The following is a 19,443-nucleotide window of genomic DNA, read 5'->3' on the forward strand; positions in this document are numbered from 1 at the left end:
TTGGGATTTATAGAAATCTGATGCCCCCTGTGCTTTCTTATTTTTTTACACTACGTAAACAGACCTGCAGTGCGTTCTTTGAAATCCACAACATGTTAATGTCTTTTGAAGGTGCACTGAGCTTTATGTGCAGAATTTCTCCATAAAATTGCATTGATGACATACCAACAAGAAACAAAAAAACAGAGTCAAAAATGCGATAACGCAATGAAAAAAATGCAAGTAACCTAATTTACCTAATAGGTATAGAAAATCTGCAAGATGAAAAATTCAAGAAATGCTCCTGGTAGAAATGTGGCCTAAATGTTGCATGTAACTGAAGAAGAGGTTTGCATCTCACCAACCCACGCACTTGGAGGAGATAAACCGCGCCTATTACAGATTGTTAGGAATCAGGGCCTCTCATTATATCCATAGGAGGTTATGCTAATCAGCTGTCAGTGAATAGGGTTCTATCAAATGAAATTAAACCTACAGAGAGGAAGAGATAGAAATAGATTCTAACGGAGCTTGAAAAGTATCTCTAAAGTTAATCACTTAGGCCAAAGTCTTACTCGTCTGTGATAAATGTTTTACTATGTAAGAAGATGGAGGCTATGGCAATCTCCCCATGGTGGAGAGCAAACAAGCTTCCCAACAAGACACCAGATCAAACACTGCTTGAATTTAAAATTCGTTTGTCCAATATGGAGGCAATAAACCTTGAAGTGTTGCAAAGCACGAATAGGAAACAAAAATTACTTCCACCACTGGACAGTGAAATGTTGTGCGTCCGGTCTTGCACCACCACTTGCAGTCTGCCACCTTCCTATTTGTTACACCCTTCACACTGGTCTTCGTGAGCCCTTATTTTCTCACACCGTTTTTCTCAGCAGTCATATTTTCTCTTTGTCACACAAGCCACTTTTGGTTCCTTCAAGGCAGCCTTGAAAGGCGCCACCAACCAACCATCTCACTTGGCCTCATGACAGCCCTATTCTGGTTTTTGTCTTCTACCAGAATCTGGCTTGGCTTCTCTCTTGGGTAAGCTCTATACCGCTGCCAACCTTTGGCTTCATATACTAGCCAGAGAGCTATGACTAACATCACATTCATCAGGACTGTTGTGATCAGCTTGGTTCACATAGTGGGCATTTCTTCATCTCTCCTACTCAAGGACAAGGCAAGGGAACTTCTACCTTACTCTTCAGCAGCCTAGTCAATGTCTGCTATCCCTGCCTCTGCGGTGCACAACCCTCTTCACTGGTCTTTCTCATTACGACCATTCTCTCTGTTCGTTACCTGACCTCAACTTTTGCTCCACATCTCGTCTCTTACACTGCAGTCTTAGTAGATTCAAATGAAAATCTGGCACTGGTTGGGAAGCAGGACATTAGCAACTGGGAGAACTGGCAATTACTCCTCCTCTTACAACATTATTAAAGATCTATGGTGATGTAGACTTCATGAATGTGAATGTAGGGCCTATCTATGATGGCTTGATCCCTATATTAGAAGGTCATATGTCCACACCTCAGAACTGCATTATATAAGCTTTTATGATCCACTGTATGCCACTGTATATGCAAGTCTCATACGAAAAAAAAGGTATACTGAGCTACGCCATATAAATTAACTGAACTGACCATTTATGTCACTTCCTCCTTAGATAGCGTCATTAATTCCACAGCACTTTACAGACATCAACAACGTCTCCATTGGGGAACACAATGTAAATTCCCTATCAGTATGTTTTTTGTAGTGTGGGAGGAAACTGGAGAACCCAAAAGGAATCTCACACAAATACGGGGAGAAAATATAAGCTCTCTGCACATGTTGTCCTTCAACTCAAGACCCAGCGCTGCAAAGCTGCAGTGCTAACCACTGAGCCACCGTGCTGCCGATTGCCAATATATGCGAAAATATACAGACACAATGTATGCCAAGAACTTTCTGAGCAATTATGGCCGAAATGGGTAACACACAAAGCATGAGCAGAGTATAAGACAAATGAGGTCTGCCAGATGGTCCCCCAAACCTCTGTTCTTGGGGATCATAGATCAAACATCTTGTTACAGATCTACAAATACTATCTACGAGAAGTTGTCTATTACTTTAAGATTGATGGCCTATCTTTAGGTTAGGTCATCAATGTCTGATCAGTGGGGGTGCAACACCCTGCTACCCTGCTGATCAGTTGTTCCCTGTGTAGGTGGCCAGAATTACTCAGTGACAGAGCTACTCAGCACAGTTCTGTCCATGGAATAGTGACCCGGCCGCAGCCACTATATTGTGCAGCTCTGTAACTGAGCAGTTTGACTTCCACCGACAAGGAGAACAGTGATTGGCGGGGGGAGCAAGGTGTCGCACCCCCACCGATCAGACATTGTTGACCTATCCTAAGGATAGGACATCAATGTTAAACTAGTGGACAACCTCTGTAAAGTTTGACTAGATGGGCCATGTGGCTCATACGGTGTGATAAATTTGTTTCATCTTTAGACACCTTTGTCTGACTTTATATCACTTCTGGCTTAACTTTTACACCAAAAGCCACACACCCTTTCCCCCAAACCAACACCCATTCTCCCCCCTTGTGTCTACGGGGCTCAAATTTTGGTTAAAACGTGTAATGTGGCACACTGCATGTAGTCTAGTATTCTGCCTCAATCTGAATAGTAAATCTTCCAAATGCATATATTAATACCGTACATTCTCAGAACAGTAGATTTCCCAGCATTATCCATATTGAAACATAATTTGTTATTTAGAACAACGAGTCGGCGAAGGAAAATAGGATGTTCCATTTCCAGAATTCAGAGAAAGAATAGGAAACTTGCATAGCTAAATCAAAATGCACATTTATATTGGTAATTTTTATACTGTAAAACACAATTTAAAGAACAATAGACGGCGCCGAGCACTTCCTAATACATTACAGATATTGTTGGCAAGTTTACAAGTTTAATATCTGGAGCAGCAATATTACAGCTAGGGATTTAGGAATGATATAGAAGTATTTCATCATCAACTGGAAGAATTTAAAGGGCTTTTGAAACTGGTTTAGAACCTATATTTATAACACTATTTGTCCATTTGCGTTTTCTATATCTATTACCATAACTATATAAATCAAAGCAATAAGAATCCGTGACATTAGATAAATGTACGATGTAAATAATTTACATATTCATATTAGGGGACTGATCAGATGACAAAAAATCATGTGCAATTTAGCTGTAACTTATGAATATTACATATTCATGTTAGAAAAAAAAAGCTACACTAAAGCCATAGAAATATATGAAAGTATGTTGTCTGCAAAACTGTCTTTCCATAATGCAAAAACAAATGAATGCCCAATCACGTCGCACACTTTTGCACTCAAATCTTCCCTGTTGGGCGTTTTAATACCAATTTACACCTCCCGTCAATGGCGCCTTAAATTGGTGACCACACCGACCATACGTGAAACATACAGTTGTGGTTACGGGGCACAGAGAACCACCCATGATGCAAAGAAGAAGTAGGAAGACGGAGCCTTGTCATGCCATCAGATATTAGAGGTTGAGATTAAAAAAAAATGCAATAATGTGGCATTAATTTTAATTCTACTACTAATAAGTATGTTAGGCTGGTAAAAGTATGGGCTTTAGGTAGACCTGACACTAGTATGTCATTTTTTTACCTGGTGTAAATGTCACTGTTCTCCTGAATGCAACAATGTTTTTCCTTTTCTTTTTGAGCCTCATCCTTCCTGAGATAGGTCTCCTTCTTACTGGTTAAAAAAAGCAAGTCTTGTTAGCCAAGTGGGTGTGGTCCTCAAATACACTCACAGAGAATAGTGGATGATCCCGACCAATATGCTCACATGACCAGATTTACACATAAGGAAGAGGGGCTATATCTCATGAACAGAGAGGCACTGGTACAGAAGAAAAACAATCTGGGATTCAGGAGAACAGTACCATCTGTACCAAGTGAATTTTTTTGTACATTTATGGCAAGTGACAGGTAGTCTTTCAGTAAGATCTGTTATCTCTTCTGACGTGTCTTCTATAATAAATACTTGCATTACCTATGAAAATTAATTTCGAGGCATCTTTTCTTATAATTCTGATGTTTGCCATTCCTCTTATGCTTACTAGAAATTTGCGCATTTACAGGGAAATGGTCAGCTGTCCCTCCCCCCTAAATTGCCAACATGTCTCTATTCCACCAATCAAAGTAATTGGCATTTAATGAGTTTTTGTTAACTCCATGTGGGTGTTATCAAATAACAAATCCAACAGGGAGAAGAGGTAAATGCCCCCCAGTGAAAGCTATCTGATAACTTTAGTTAAATCGAAGTGGGTGTTATCAGATAGCTTTCACTGGGGGGCGTTTACCTCTTCACCCTGTTGGATTTGTTATTTGATAACACCCACTTGGAGTTAACATAAGTTAACTCATTAAATGCCAATTACTTTGATTGCAATGCTAGTATCTCCGCAGAACAGAAAAGCGAGAAATAAAAAAACAAACAAAAAACCCAGTTTTATTCCATTTCGCAGTCATTATTATATCATGGGTCCAGTTCAACCTGAGAAATTTGGAGAAATGTTCTCTTTAAGGCCGGGGCTGATGGAGCTGACAGATTGCCTTTAAATATACATCTGATTGTTATTATTGTCCTTGTCAAAGAGGTGTGTCAGTCAACTATCAGACCTGATTAGATGGAGCATGCAAGGACACATCCCAACTGGTAACTTCCACATTACTATTTATTTTAGGAATTTATAGCATGAAAAGTCAGAGGAAAAGCACAACACAGACTTTCAAACTTGGTAAATGTTAGAGCCGTCTTGTAGCAAGCTTTGTGGCTCTGTGCCATTGTATAACTCGGCGGTTCTAATACAAAGTGTATAGGCATTGGTACGCTACACTAACAGTGACTATAAAACTAAAACTTGCTACATCGGTCAAGACAAAATGCTCCAGAATTCTTATTTTATGGACACTGCAATTATTCGCTAAGACAGGCAGAAGATCTGACAGCCGCTCTGCTCAATTTTGGGCGATGAACCAGTTAGAAGGACACTACTTGTCCATCACTCTAAAATGCACCTTGCAAAGGTTTCAGCAAAATGACAGCTTTATCTAACCATATTGATGATAATAATGACAGTCAGAAGAAACACGTGAGCTTTTTGCTTCCATGTCAAGAGTAAGAGCTGACAGGTCATGGCACACGACAGGAAAAACACTAACCTGACAAGAGTGGCCCGTCTGTTGTCAGACTGACATTTACCTCCAATTCTGCAATAAGCCCTCCTTCAAAAAGAGGAAAATGCTGTGATCTTTGAAAACCATTGAAAATTCATAAGTAACTGGCACATAACCATAAAAATATTGATGGCCTAAACTTAAAATAGGTTATCGATGGTAGATTGGTGGGGAGAAAACTTTGAGCACCCCCACCAAATGGCTGATACCTGGAGCCATGACCATTGGTGACACTGTATAGAGCAAAAACAGCACAGCATAGTACCCTGTGTAGTGGCCGTTCTGGGTACTGCAGCTGACGTTCCCATGAATAGGAGCTGAGCGACCACTACATATTGATCAGCACTGTGCTTTTCTAGTTTCATACTATCACGATTCCTCCGCTCAGTGTGTCTTTGACACAGTGACTGACAGCTCAGTCGTCCAATCTAGTGCAGGGGAGTGCTGAGCTGTCAGTAATTTAATAAATAGTCGTAGATTGGACAGCTGAGCTAGGACGTGCTGAGCTTCCTTCAGGTGTTTCCTGTTCCAAGTGATTACCCAGCTACTTAGCTAAGCAGTCAGTCCCAAATCTCTGCCAGTTGTAGCATTTGCTTGATGGTTTGCTTTGTATTCCTGTGCTCGGTTTGCGTTCTATTGCTGCCTGACTTTGGACCTTGTTCTGACCATCCGTTTGCCCAGTCCCTTTGCTTTGATCTGCTATCTTTTTAGTATTCTGACGTCGTACCGGGACGAGACTTCGCATTTGTCTTTCCCCTTTAGTTTACTACGTGCTCTCTTGGAACGTATGACTACCCTGCCTCACGGCTTGTCAGTGAGTAGTGACTAGTGTCACATGTACACTGAGAACTTCCGGCAGATGCGGCTCCAGGTATCAGCTGAGCAATGGTGGTGTCAAACCCCTACCGATCTGATATTCCTAACTTATCCTTGGACATTATGTTAAAGTCTTAAACAACCCCTTTACACTACAGTGTCAAATATGGTGACAGGTTTCCTTTAATTGAGTTAGTCATATGATGCATTACTGACCCAATATCCACCCACACCTCAATTTCTCCTCTGTGTCCTAACCTTTACAAGGCATTAATAGGTTTGTTTTCTAAAAATGCAGAGGCATTAGCAAAAGACTTCAATGTTTCTATTCCTACCCATCTAGAACAAAAGGAGGGAATCTGCTGTGTTCCCGTAAATGAAACATGACATGTTGCATCAATGAGAACGCGTTAATCAATGCTGATCCTTCCATATGGTCATTATTTTCTGTGACTACTACTGTATGTTTAAAATTCTCCATATGGCTCTTTTAATAGGACACAAAAAAGTGGGTATTCTTCTGTAGGAGTAAAATGGTTTCCGATAAAGCAATCAATGACTGTGTTACATAAGACCTCCGCTATATCGGTTATACGCATCATTATTGCATTACTCACCGCTACCTTCTCTGAGAGCATCTGATTCACTTGAATGTTTAATCACAAATAATGTAATGCCCTTGATCAACTATGTACAGTATGTCTAGAAAGAGAAATGGATATTGAGTCAATATCAGCCCTATTTTGCATCCTGCCCTAGAAAAATTCAGGTGCGAAATGACAAATTGCTTTGGCTAAAGTCATGTTCCAACGCAACGCCGTTCTAGTACGTATGTGATAAATCTTTGTAACGTATGAGCCCATGCAAGCCCCCACAGGGAAGGGAAATGCAATTGTAAGTATCTATGGGACTCTTGTCTAGTTGGAAGGTTGATCCCGTCTCCACTTGGGATAATAAAGGAAATCTTTCCTTTTTTTTCCCTGCAGATTAAAGATCGTTGTGTTTTATTATTGCCTTACTTGGATCAATAGGGGAATATAAAGTGTCAAAAAGTTCCCCCTTCCCCTTATTCACATCCTCTGCTTTCCCTCCATTTGGACATTTCCATCAGTACAATATAACTATAGCATGAAACATCTATAGCTTTCATCATCAATTGCTAATAATAATAATTATTATAATATTATTAGCCTATGCGAAATGCGAATAGGGGCTGGCAGTTAGGAGACATCACGGTGACCGACATGAGTAAGGATCAGTCTGTGACCTTATACTATAATGTCCCCTACCTATAGGCACATTACATTGTACAGCAAGGCCTGGTTGCCTTATGAACTTGATCCTACTGGTCATTTACTGGGAACGAGTGATGTTCTCCTGACTCTTCATTTAGCAGCACAGTAGCTCAGAAGTTAGCACTGCAGCTTTGCAGCGCTGGGGTCCTGGGTTCAAACCCCACCAAGGACAACATCTGCAAGGAAGTTTGTATGTTCTCCCCGTGTTTGCGTGGGTTTCCCTCGGGTTCTCCGGTTTCCTCCCACACTCCAAAAAGACATACTGATAGGGAATTTAGATTGTGAGCCCCATCGGGGACAGCGATGATAATGTGTGCAAACTGTAAAGCGCTGCAGAATATGTTAGCGCTATATAAAAATAAAGATTATTATTATTACCTATAATATTTTTCTAATGACTCATTTTATAGACTATTTTGTGATTTACATCACATTTTTGTACTAATAAAATTAGTTTTTGTATATACTTTATGACAGACTTCTTGACTCAAATTTTTCACAGTTGTAGCATTTTCAGACATGGCAATGACCAACGTTTCTTTTTTTTTCAAAATGTCTTTATTTTTTAATTGAAAAAAGGGGAGTAACTTGAAACTTTATATATTTTGAAAAATAACTTTTTAAATTTTTCTTTATTTTTTTAGTACCCCATATGGGCAACATATCTTTATCCACCAACTGCCATGATAAATAAATGGCGGCATACAATCATTTCACAGGGGTGTGTGGCAATGCAATGGGCACTGGCAACAGTGAATAATTCAGCCGGTATCTGCCGTGTGTTGAGGACCCAGCTCTTGAGCCTGCTTCATATGCTGACGAAGTACAGTTAAAGGGGTTGTCCTATCCACAAGTCTGCAGTCATGCTATGTGACTGTAGACTTACAAATTCTCACAGCGCATGCACTTCGCACTATGAGGATTCTCCCTTACCAGCGCCGGTTGCATGACTGCAAGATTGTAATTTCCATATATGCATTCACATGCCGACTAGACGTGCGCGGCCTTGCTTAATGCAAGTTGTGATGGTGTGATATGCTATGTGGGTATCATTTTTGTGTATATTTCTATTTTACTTATTTTCATAGTGTTTTCTTGTAGAAGGAGTTATTTGCTAATTGATGAATGGCTGTTGCTGCCATCTGACATCAGCCCCCACAGTACCATACTGTTTGCTAATATGCTAATGACATGTTGACCTAGCTTGTTGAAAAAATGAGCCCCTGAGACCTTCCCTTGACCTGGGAATGAGGAAGGAGCTTTTTAAATATCAGGGAGGTGAGAGACAGGTCAGTCCTGCATGGAACCATGATGTGAAGACAGCATCTCAGAGAGAAAGAGGAGTATATGGACTATGCTATCCTCTGTCTGCTGGATTGTTGGACTTTTATTCTGTTACTGAACCTCATTCGTGTTCGAGACTATTTTATCCTTTGTGTGGTGGATTGTATATTGACCTTTCGTATTTTTGCCTAAATAAAGGTCTTGGAATTCTTTACTATACTCTAGCTCTGTTGATTGTGTGATACCGGAGAAGGACCCTGTGACAACTGGTGGCAGCGGTGGGACCAACAAAGCGTAACCTAATAGAGAACCACCCACAGAGTGAGTACAGAAATTGGACTGTATCCAGTTTACAGGAGAGAGCCAGAGACCTGGGCCTGAACTACCAGGGACTGACTAAAGAGGCCTTAATTGACCTACTGGTGGGTGCCAGCCCGGCCACCTCCTCCCATAGGTCTGAAGGACGAGCACTGGAGATGAGGACCCACACCCCAAAAAGCCAGTGGGTGGTGTGTTACGAAGATTAGATGGCGGTTCTGGGCCCAGGTGTCTCTCAGGAGTACAAGGAGGAGGCTGCCCGCCGGGAACAGTGGAGACAAGAAGCAATGGAGCTTGAAAGAGGGAGTAAATGTGGAATGTAAACCCAACGATTCGGGAGCCTGTACGGATCACCCGAACAGAGTTTAAGCCATTTGATGAGGCTTCCGGAGATGTGGAGGGGTTCTTCAAGGACTTTGAGCAGCAGTGTGCTGTGATGGAGGTGCCCCACTCTGGCTGGATGCGTTTGTTAGTGGGACTCCTGAACGGTAGCCTGGCGGAGGCTTACCGAACCATTGACTCACAGCGGAATCGGGATTATAACATTGTAAAGCAGACTATCCTGGATTACCATACTATCATCCCAGACTCATATAGGGCCAAGTTCTGAGACCTCCCATGAACCACTGGGGGATAGTTTAGGATGTATGCACATAAGATGTCCCAGGCATGTCGGAGATGGTTGGAAGCAGAAAACGCCTTTACTGTGGAAGATGTTATACAGGCGTTCCTTATAGAACAATTTCTTGCCAAGTGCCCCGCAGAGGTACGGGAATGGGTCCGGGAGCATGCACCGTGGATAGAGCTGCAGCCCTGGCCGATGAAGCCTTTACTATCCAATCGCATTGAAGGAGCCTTCTGGACAATGAACCACGGCCTTCTCCCGCACCCCGTCCCCCTCCGATTATATCTGCCCTTCCACCTAGTTGCAAGCTGATGACAATCACACCTCACAATCCTGGGCCCCAACAGTTCCGACCATGACCTGGGGGTATCACAGAGAGGAGATGTTATGGGTGTGGGCAACCTGGACATTTGCAGTCTGGCTGTCCCTCAAGGATTCGGAGGGAGCGCCATGCAGCCCCACCTCGTCCAGTGCATCTTGTGCACTCCATCCCGCCTGAGGAAGAGCTACCACCACCCCCACCAGAGTGGACCACCGACTACTGCACCATAGATACCCCTCCTGGAGTGTACGGACTCAAGCCTTTGTCCATCAGAAATATAGAGCAACAGCATTGCCACCTGCAGGATGTCTTAATTGATGGACACAAAGTGTCGGGATTTAGAGACACGGGGGCATTCCTGACTATCGCTGACTACTGTGTGGTTCGACCTGAGGCAATTCACCTGGGCCCGGGAATTCCCATTGTCCTGGCGGGGGGTATCCCCAAATATATACAGCGAGCTTTGGTACGTTTGGATTATGGTTTTGGAGAAAAACTGTGTTGGATTGGAGTTATGGGAGGACTTCCATCAGATATCCTCCTTGGAAATGACATTGGGGAGTTACAAAGTCATTTTGTGGGAGCAGAAGGTCCGCGGGCCTCTCACTCTTCTGAAAGAACAATTGGAGGGAGATATCGCAGATACCGGAATGCCCATCATTCCCTATGTTCTAGAGTTCAGAGACCGTCTCGCCCAGCTAGCTACCTTGGCTAATGAACATCAGCGAACGGCCCAGTCCAGTCAAAAAGCCTGGTATGACCATAAAACCAGGACCCGGGAATTTATGGTCAAGTGCTCATGATTATTGCAACCCCTGCCACTGTACAAGAAACTATAAACTATTGAGCAATGTGGACTAAAGTGAGCAGGCCAGAGGTCTATGTAGACCTCATAGCGTGCTCACTTATTATGAGGGGTTAGAGGTTGTGATGGTGTGATATGCTATGTGGGTATCATTTTTGTGTATATTTCTATTTTACTTATTTTCATGGTGTTCTCTTGTAGGAGTTATTTGATGAATTGATGAATGGCTGTTGCTGCCATCTGATATCAGCCTCCACAGTACCGTACTGTTTGCTAATATACTAAGGACATGTTGACCTAGCTTGTTGAAACAATGAGCCCCTGAGACCTTCCCCCTGACCTGTGCATGAGGAGGGGGCTTTTTAAATATCAGGGAGGTGAGAGACAGGTCAGTCCTGCATGGAACCATGATGGGAAGACAGCATCTCAGAGAGAAAGAGGAGTATATGGACTATGCTATCCTCTGTCTGCTGGATTGTTGGACTTTTATCCTGTTACTGAACTGCATTCGTGTTCTGGACTATTTTATCCTTTGTGTGGTGGATCGTATATGGACCTTTCATATTTTTGCCTAAATAAAGGTCTTGGAATTCTTTACTATACTCTAGCTCTGTTGATTGTGTGATACCGGAGAAGGACCCCGTGACACAAGTGTATTGAGCGAAGTCAGATACAGTCTAGTCACATGATATGTATGGTCACATGACCACCCACTCCTGACGCCGGCACTAGAAAATCCTCACAGAGTGCAATGGAAGGATTCACAAGTCTGCAGTCACTTAGAATGACTACAGACTTGTAGCTTAAGACCAGACAACCCCTTTAAGTCTATATGCACCACAAGTGTCCCATCTTAATAAATAGGTAAAATTGCAAAGTGCTTGTAAAAAAACAAGCAACTTTGAAATCTACTGCCTATTAAAAATGCTCTACAAGATTTTTAGTTCTACTATGTATTGCACATTGCCTAGGTCACCAGCCACCCTTGCAGTTTCAGAGGTGGCTGGTTTCCTAGGCAAGCAGCTTGTGCTAGCATGCTCTATGCTTTGGACCTTGCAAGCGCTGCTCTGAGGCTATTTGTGCTCCTCTCATTCTGCCTCAGCTAGCAGCATCCGAGAGTGCACAGTCCAGACCAGAGGCGCAACCATGCCGCTGGTCTGAACTGTCAGTGTATGTGCACACGTCAGGATTTCTTGCAAAAATGTCCTGACAAAAACCAGACATTTCTGCCAGAAATCCGCATGCGTTTTTTGTGCGTTTTTTCCAATGCATTGAATAGCGGGAAAAACGCGAAAAATCAGCAAAATTAATGAACATGCTGCTTTTTTATCCGCAATGCGTTTTTTTTTTTGCGGAAAAACCCCCCAAAAATGCAGAATGCATTCTAAATTATAGGATGCATAATGTATGCATTTTTAACCCCTTTCTGACCTCGGACGGGATAGTACGTCCGAGGTCAGATCCCCTGCTTTGATGCAGGGTTCCGCGGTGAGCCCGCATCAAAGCCGAGACATGTCAGCCGTTTTGAATAGCTGACATGTGCCCGCAATAGCGGCGGGTGAAATCGCGATTCACCCGCCGCTGTTAACTAGTTAAATGCCGCTGTCAAACGCAGACAGCGGCATTTAACCGGCGCTTCCGGCCGGGCGGCCGGAAATGAGCTCATCGCCGACCCCGTCACATGATCGGAGGTCGGCGATGCTTCTGAATAGTAACCATAGAGGTCCTTGAGACCTTTATGGTTACTGATCCCCGGCAGCTGTGAGCGCCACCCTGAGGTCGGCGCTCACAGCACACCTGCATTTCTGCTATGTAGCAGAGCCGATCGTGTTGTGCCAGCTTCTAGCCTCCCATGGAGGCTATTGAAGCATGGCAAAAGTAAAAAAAATAAGTAAAAAAAATGTGAAAAAAATAAAAAAATATATAAAAGTTTAAATCACCCCCCTTTCGCCCCATTCAAAATCAATAAAAAAATAATCAAACCTACACATATTTGGTATCGCCGCGTTCAGAATCGCCCGATCTATCAATAAAAAAAAAGCATTAACCTGATCGCTAAACAGCATAACGAGAAAAAAATTAGAAACGCCAGAATTACGTTTTCTTGGTTGCCGCGACATTGCATTAAAATGCAATAACGGGCGATCAAAAGAACGTATCTGCACCAAAATGGTATCATTAAAAACGCCAGCTCGGCACGCAAAAAATAATCCCTCAACCGACCCCAGATCATGGAAAATGGAGACGCTACGAGTATCGGAAAATGGCGCAATTTTTTTTTTTTAGCAAAGTTTGGAATTTTTTTTCACCACTTAGACAAAAAATTACCTAGTCATGTTAGGTGTCTATGAACTCAAACTGACCTGGAGAATCATAATGGCAGGTCAGTTTTAGCATTTAGTGAACCTAGCAAAAAAGCCAAACAAAAAACAAGTGTGGGACTGCACTTTTTTTGCAATTTCACCGCACTTGGAAATTTTTCCCGTTTTCTAGTACACGACATGCTAAAACCAATGATGTCGTTCAAAAGTACAACTTGTCCCGCAAAAAATAAGCCCTCACATGGCCAAATTGATGGGAAAATAAAAAAGTTATGGCTCTGGGAAGGAGGGGAGCGAAAAACGAACACGGAAAAATGGAAAATCCCAAGGTCATGAAGGGGCTAATGCATTTTTATAGCGTTTTTATCACAAAAAAACGCGAAAAAAACGCGAACAAACCTGAATGTGTGCACATACCCTCAATCTTCAGGCGCACACCTCCCCCAGCAAGCAGGGAACCAGGAGAATGGGCAGAGGTCAGCTCTCGAAGACAGTAGAGGATATACAACCCCTTTTAAAGCTAAGTTCACATGGTCTTTCTTAGGTAATTATGTATTTAAGTATATTTTTAAATGCAAATGATCAGTAGTTCAATTAATTACACAATCCCTTTAAATATCTTTTAAAGATTGAAAAGAAAGGACGGCACGCTGCCCCTGATGAATTATTGCGTATTGCAATCCTGAGACAATTATTTTTATTACCATATCAATATAATGTTTTGCAAAATGTGACAATGGTTTTTCTTTTTTTTTTTCAGAGTTTCAATAAATCCAAAATAATTAAGCAGTTTGCGCCTACAATAACCGATCAGTTATCTTCACGGTCTTTAAAATAGCAGCAGGCAGATTTCAAAACAAAAACCCTTGCAACGCGGCTCCAGAAGCATACTAATTCACGGGCGGGCAATGCTCTATGTTGTGTACTGACAATGTGAAACTTTGGGAACATTTTTATCATCAGTTAATATGTCATTTAAAGGGATAAGACACATTCTAAATGGGGTTAAAGTTGTTCCTCCATACTTCTCACAATGTCGCCTTGCAGGTCTCCTGGCTTCTTCATGTAGGGGAAGCAATATGGCCACTGCAGTCAATCTTCACACTCAGATGGAATGTGAAGGCTGTGGATGATCAGGGCTTCTGATTGGCTGTAGCAGTCATGTTAGGTCCTCCACCGCCCCACCATTGAGGCAGAAGGAACCAAGAGATCAGTGAAGGACATAATGCAGAGTATGGAGAAGTGTCGCCAGTCCAATATGTGAGCAGCATTTTTTCCCCCACCGCACCACTCTTTTAGAATGTGTTTTAAAGTTCTGGATGACCCATTTGCCATTTCATTCATGAGGTCAACAAATTTCTTCCTGCAAAAGTGAAGCATGGTGGAGGTTTCTTACAAGTTTGTGGTTGCATTTCAGCAAATGAAGTAAGGGATTTTGTTTGCATTAATGATAATGATGTCCTCAATGTTTACTTATCCACCATTTAATACCATCAACGTGGCATCGGATTGGCTCCAAATTTATTCAGCAGCAGAACAATGACCCCAAACATTCAGTCAATGTCATTAAGAACTATCTTCAGCGTAAATGAAGAACAAGGAGCCTGGAAGTGATGATACAGTCCCCACAGATCCCTGATCTCACATCATCCAGTCTGTCTGGGATTATATGAAGAGATAGAAGGATTTGTGCAAGTGACATCTACAGAAGATCTGGGGTCAGTTCTCCAAGATGTTTGGAACAACTTCCTGCCGAGTTCCTTCTATAATTGTGTGCAAATACAAGTACCTAGAAAAATTGATGAAGGCAAAGGGCGGCCAGTAAATATTAATGTGATTTACTGTAGATTTCTCACTCCCTTTGCCATTTTGTTAAGCGTTAATGTGACATCTCCACTACGACCTGCTCATGAGACGTCGTCTTCTGTCACCTGGTGCCGCTGGAGATACAACCCCTGGCAAAAATTATGGAATCCCCGACCTTGGAGGATGTTCATTCAGTTGTTTAATTTTGTAGAAAAAAAGCAGATCACTTGTAGAAAAAAAGCAGATCACAGACATGGCACAAAACTAAAGTAATTTTAAATGGCAACTTTCTGGCTTTAAGAAACACTAAAAGAAATCAAGAACAAAAAATGTGGTAGTCAGTAATGGTTCCTTTTTTTAACCAAGCATAGGGGAGAAAAATTATGGAACCACTCAATTCTGAGGAAAAAATTATGGAATAATGAAAAACAAACAAAAAACACTCCAAAACATCACTAGTATTTTGTTGCACCACCTCTGGCTTTTATAAAAGCTTGCAGTCTCTGAGGCATGGACTTAATGAGTGTCACACAGGACTCTTCATCAATCTGGCTCCAACGTTCTCTTATTGCTGTTACCAGATCAGGTTTGCAGGTTGGAGCCTTGTCATGGAGCATTTTCTTCAACTTCCACCAAAGATTTTCAATTGGATTGAGATCCAGACTATTTGCAGGCCATGACATTGACCTTATGTGTCTTTTTTCAAGGAATGTTTTCATAATTTTTGCTCTATGGCAGGATGTATTATCATCTTGAAAAATGATTTCATCATCCCCAAACATCCTTTCAATTGATGGGATAAGAAAAGCGTCCAAAATATCAACATAAATTTGTGCATTTATTGAAGATGTAATGACAGCCATCTCCCCGGTGCCTTTACCTGACATGCAGCCCTATATCATCAATGACTGTGGAAATTTGTATGTTCTCTTCAGGCAGTCATCTTTATAAATCTCATTGGAACGGCACCAAAAGTTCCAGCATCATCACCTTGCCCAATGCAGATTCTCGATTCATCACTGGATATGACTTTCATCCAGTCATCCTCAGTCCACGATCGCTTTTCCTTAGCCCATTGTAACCTTGTTTTTCTCTGTTTAGGTGTTAATGATGGCTTTCATTTAGCTTTTCTGTATGTAAATCCCATTTCCTTTAGGCGCTTTCTTACAGTTCGGTCACAGACCATTACTGACTACCACACTTTTTGTTCTTGATTTCTTTTAGTGTTCCTTAAAGCCAGAAAGTTGCCATTTGAAATGACTTTAGTTTTGTGCCATGTCTGTGATCTTTTTTCTACAAAATTAAACAACTGAATGAACATCCTCCAAGGCCGGTGATTCCATAATTTTTGCCAGGGGTTGTAGAAGAGATGTTTGAATCTGAAGCTCTGCACGGCACAGGCTCTGTCCAGCCATGTAGATTAGGGTGGCTGTGACCTGCAGTTTTCTCCAGTCTGGCACTATGGGTGCGTGTGCTATCCAGCTGGACTTATCAGCTTTCGGCTCTGGACAATTGGAGAGCACTGCACCCTACTTAAGCTTCCAGATTACTACTGGAAATTGCCAGATATCGTCTTCTGCTCCTCTGGATTAGTCTGTTTAGCTGTTTAACCTCAGCTTGTGTTTCTGACTATTATTAAATATTCCAATTTTGTACTTTTTTCTGCCCTTTTGGTTCTGACCCAGCTTTCGGACCACTCCTGACAACTTGCACCATCCAACAGCAGCTTATTCCTGTGTTCCCAGACCAGGGGCCAGTTTAAATCCAGATCTCTCTACAGGGAATAAAGGATGAAGGCCAGGGTTACCCCCCTACCCCCCCCCCCCCCCCGGATCTGATAAGTGGAGTGTCTTGAGCGAAACCTGTGCATGGTAGCCAATATTAACACTTTTATTGTTCTATTGTTTTATATATAATATACAGTATATACACGTTATAAATAAGAGAGCGATAGATAAATATATACACACACATTTTTGAACATTTTAGGATATTCATTTTTGTTTAACAGCATGACAACCCCCACCGAGAGTGATTATTCATCAAAATATCCAAGATTAAGAACTGCAAAAGTGCAAGTAAGCCAATATAAAATATGTAATCTGAGTTATCTGCATTGACAGCATAACGCGGATTTTGTCATATTTGGAGTTTCCAAAGAATTAGAATATTTGGCTAAAGTTTGACAGCAGTTGTTTGCTTTCTCCTATATGAACACTATATTTTAGTTGTATTTTTAGCCATATAATTTTGCCGTAATTTTTACATTTTACCTGATACTAAACAGAGTGTTGCCAATTTTGCTCACTCATTATTGATTTGTTATATCGTAATCATCATTTTAGTCTTACTCCTCTTTCACGAGTCCATATCACTGCGGTATAAAGCCTCATGCACTATATTGAGATGCGCACACTGTACGCTGCTGTTTTGTACTCTGTATATGCGCTGCTTCAAGGGGAGAATAACTCTGCAACGTTGAGTCCAATAGGATATGGCACGCTTTCTTTTTCTATTAGATTCACACAGATTTCCATATAAAACTGAATTCTCAATTGTGGCTTCATTCAACATGGAGGTTGTAGTTGGAATGTTAATTTTCAACATTAAAGCACTTGTAGATTAATAGTACGCTTGGAAAGAAAAGAGCAAAATTATATCACAGGCCAAGGGGTGTAGCAGGAGGCATTTTTGTCAAAATTATGGAGGCTTTTTGTTTTATGACTAAACATACAAAATACAGTAATCTCGATTCGAACAGTTTAAATATGAAGAGCAAATGTAAGAGGCACATAAAAAGTACCAAAATGTCACGGAAATAAAAATGCTCTTCAAATTCCGAATGATAGAATGCTGGGATTTGAAGAACTGTAAAAAAAAAAATTCTCACAACTTCTAAAAGAAAACTTTTTGTTTTGGAAGTTATTTGTTTTCATGCACTAATCTGAAACATCTGGTAGGTGTAATTTCAGAAATCTCAAAGTTGTACAATAGCGTTGAGATTGGATTGAAGGGATCTGGGGGGGGCACAGAGAAGAAATTGGCAGTAGTAGAGGCGCGAGATGATGAGGGTGTACTTACATTTTTTGTTGACTCAGAGTTGAGGAACGAGTCAATTTTGAGAAATGTTTTGGAGGTGGTAAGGGCTTAGATTTGTGGTTAAAGGGTAGAGCAAAGTCGAAGGTTACAACCAGGCAGCGGACTTAGAGGTAGGTGAGGGCGTGGAGTCATTAATTGTGATGGATCGGTCTGGTATGGGGATGCATGGGATGGAGGAAAGATGGTTAGTTCAGTTTTGTCTGTGTTGAATTTTAAGAATTTGGAGGATATCTCTGACTCTGGACTGCAGAGATGTAATGTCTGGACCTGAGAGGTAGACTTAAGAGTCATCTGTACAGTCATGGTATGGTGGTGCCATCAAGTCACTGTATGGCAATGATATCAAGTCACTGTATGGTGATGTTATTCACTTACCATATAACAGTGATATCCAGTTATTGTATGGCAGTGTAACCCAGTCACTATATGGGGGTGTTATCTAGTCATGGTATGGCGGTGATAAACCATGACTGTATGGCGCTGTTATCCAGTCACGGAATGGCAGTGATAACCAGTAATTTTATGGCAGTGGTATCCAGTCATGGTATGGAGGTGTAACCCAGTCATGATATGCCGATGTTACCCAGTCACCATATAACGGTGTTATCCAGTCATAGTATGGTGGTGATAGCCTGTGATTTTATGGCACTGTTATCCAGTCATGGTATGGCGGTGATAACCTGTGACTGTATGGCGCTGTTATCCAGTCACGGAATGGCGGCGATAACCAGTAATTTTATAGCAGTGTTATCCAGTCATAGTATGGAGGTGTAACCCAGTCATGATATGCCGATGTTACCCAGTCACCATATAATGGTGTTATCCAGTCATGGTATGGCGGTGATAACCAGTAATTTTATGGCAGTGTTATCCAGTCATAGTATGGAGGTGTAACCCAGTCATGATATGCCGATGTTACTCAGTCACCATATAGTGGTGCTATCCAGTCATGGTATGGCGCCGTTATCCAGTCATGGTATAATCCAGTAACATTATGATGGTGTATAGTGGTGCTATTCAGTCATTGTCAATGTAACCCAGTCACGGTATGCCGATGTTATCCAGTATATGGTATGGTGGCTTAACCCAGTCACAGTATGTTGGTGTTATCCAGTCACTATATAGCAGTGTTACCCAGTCATGGTATGGCGGTGTAACCCAATCTTGTTATGGCGGTATTGCCTATGACAGTGTTATCCAGTCATGGTATGGCGGTGTTTTCCGGTCATGGCATGGCGGTAAGTTTAAATCCTGTTTTGCTTATAATATTTAGTCTGTGTAGTTATTGTAATTTAAGACTAGAGTTAATCTACAGACCCTAACACAGAATTTATTTTTTTTTCCCAATGGAGCACGAGTCTTGGGCAACTTGGTCTACATCCCTGACCACCAGGACCTGACGGGGTGCTAGGCAGCAACACCTTGTGTAAGTGTTACTACCGCTACCAACAATTATATTTACAACATCTCAATTGATGATCAACAGCGAACATTAGTTTTATCGTTGA

General features: G+C 41.7%; 1 protein-coding gene and 1 long non-coding RNA gene across 25 annotated transcripts in view; one reads left to right on the forward strand and one right to left on the reverse strand.

The window, feature by feature from the left end:
* Positions 1 to 19,443, reverse strand: part of NRXN2 (neurexin 2) — an 845,479-nt gene that overhangs the window by 46,271 nt on the left and 779,765 nt on the right. The window lies entirely within an intron of this gene.
* Positions 1 to 19,443, forward strand: part of LOC143806596 (uncharacterized) — a 58,105-nt gene that overhangs the window by 36,300 nt on the left and 2,362 nt on the right. Inside the window, exon 2 of the long non-coding RNA XR_013221516.1 lies at positions 19,288 to 19,361. This is a non-coding gene — a long non-coding RNA (uncharacterized LOC143806596). The remainder of the gene's footprint in view (positions 1 to 19,287; positions 19,362 to 19,443) is intronic.

The sequence above is a fragment of the Ranitomeya variabilis genome, chromosome 2 (genome assembly GCF_051348905.1).
Source record: "Ranitomeya variabilis isolate aRanVar5 chromosome 2, aRanVar5.hap1, whole genome shotgun sequence".
NCBI lineage: Eukaryota > Metazoa > Chordata > Amphibia > Anura > Dendrobatidae > Ranitomeya > Ranitomeya variabilis.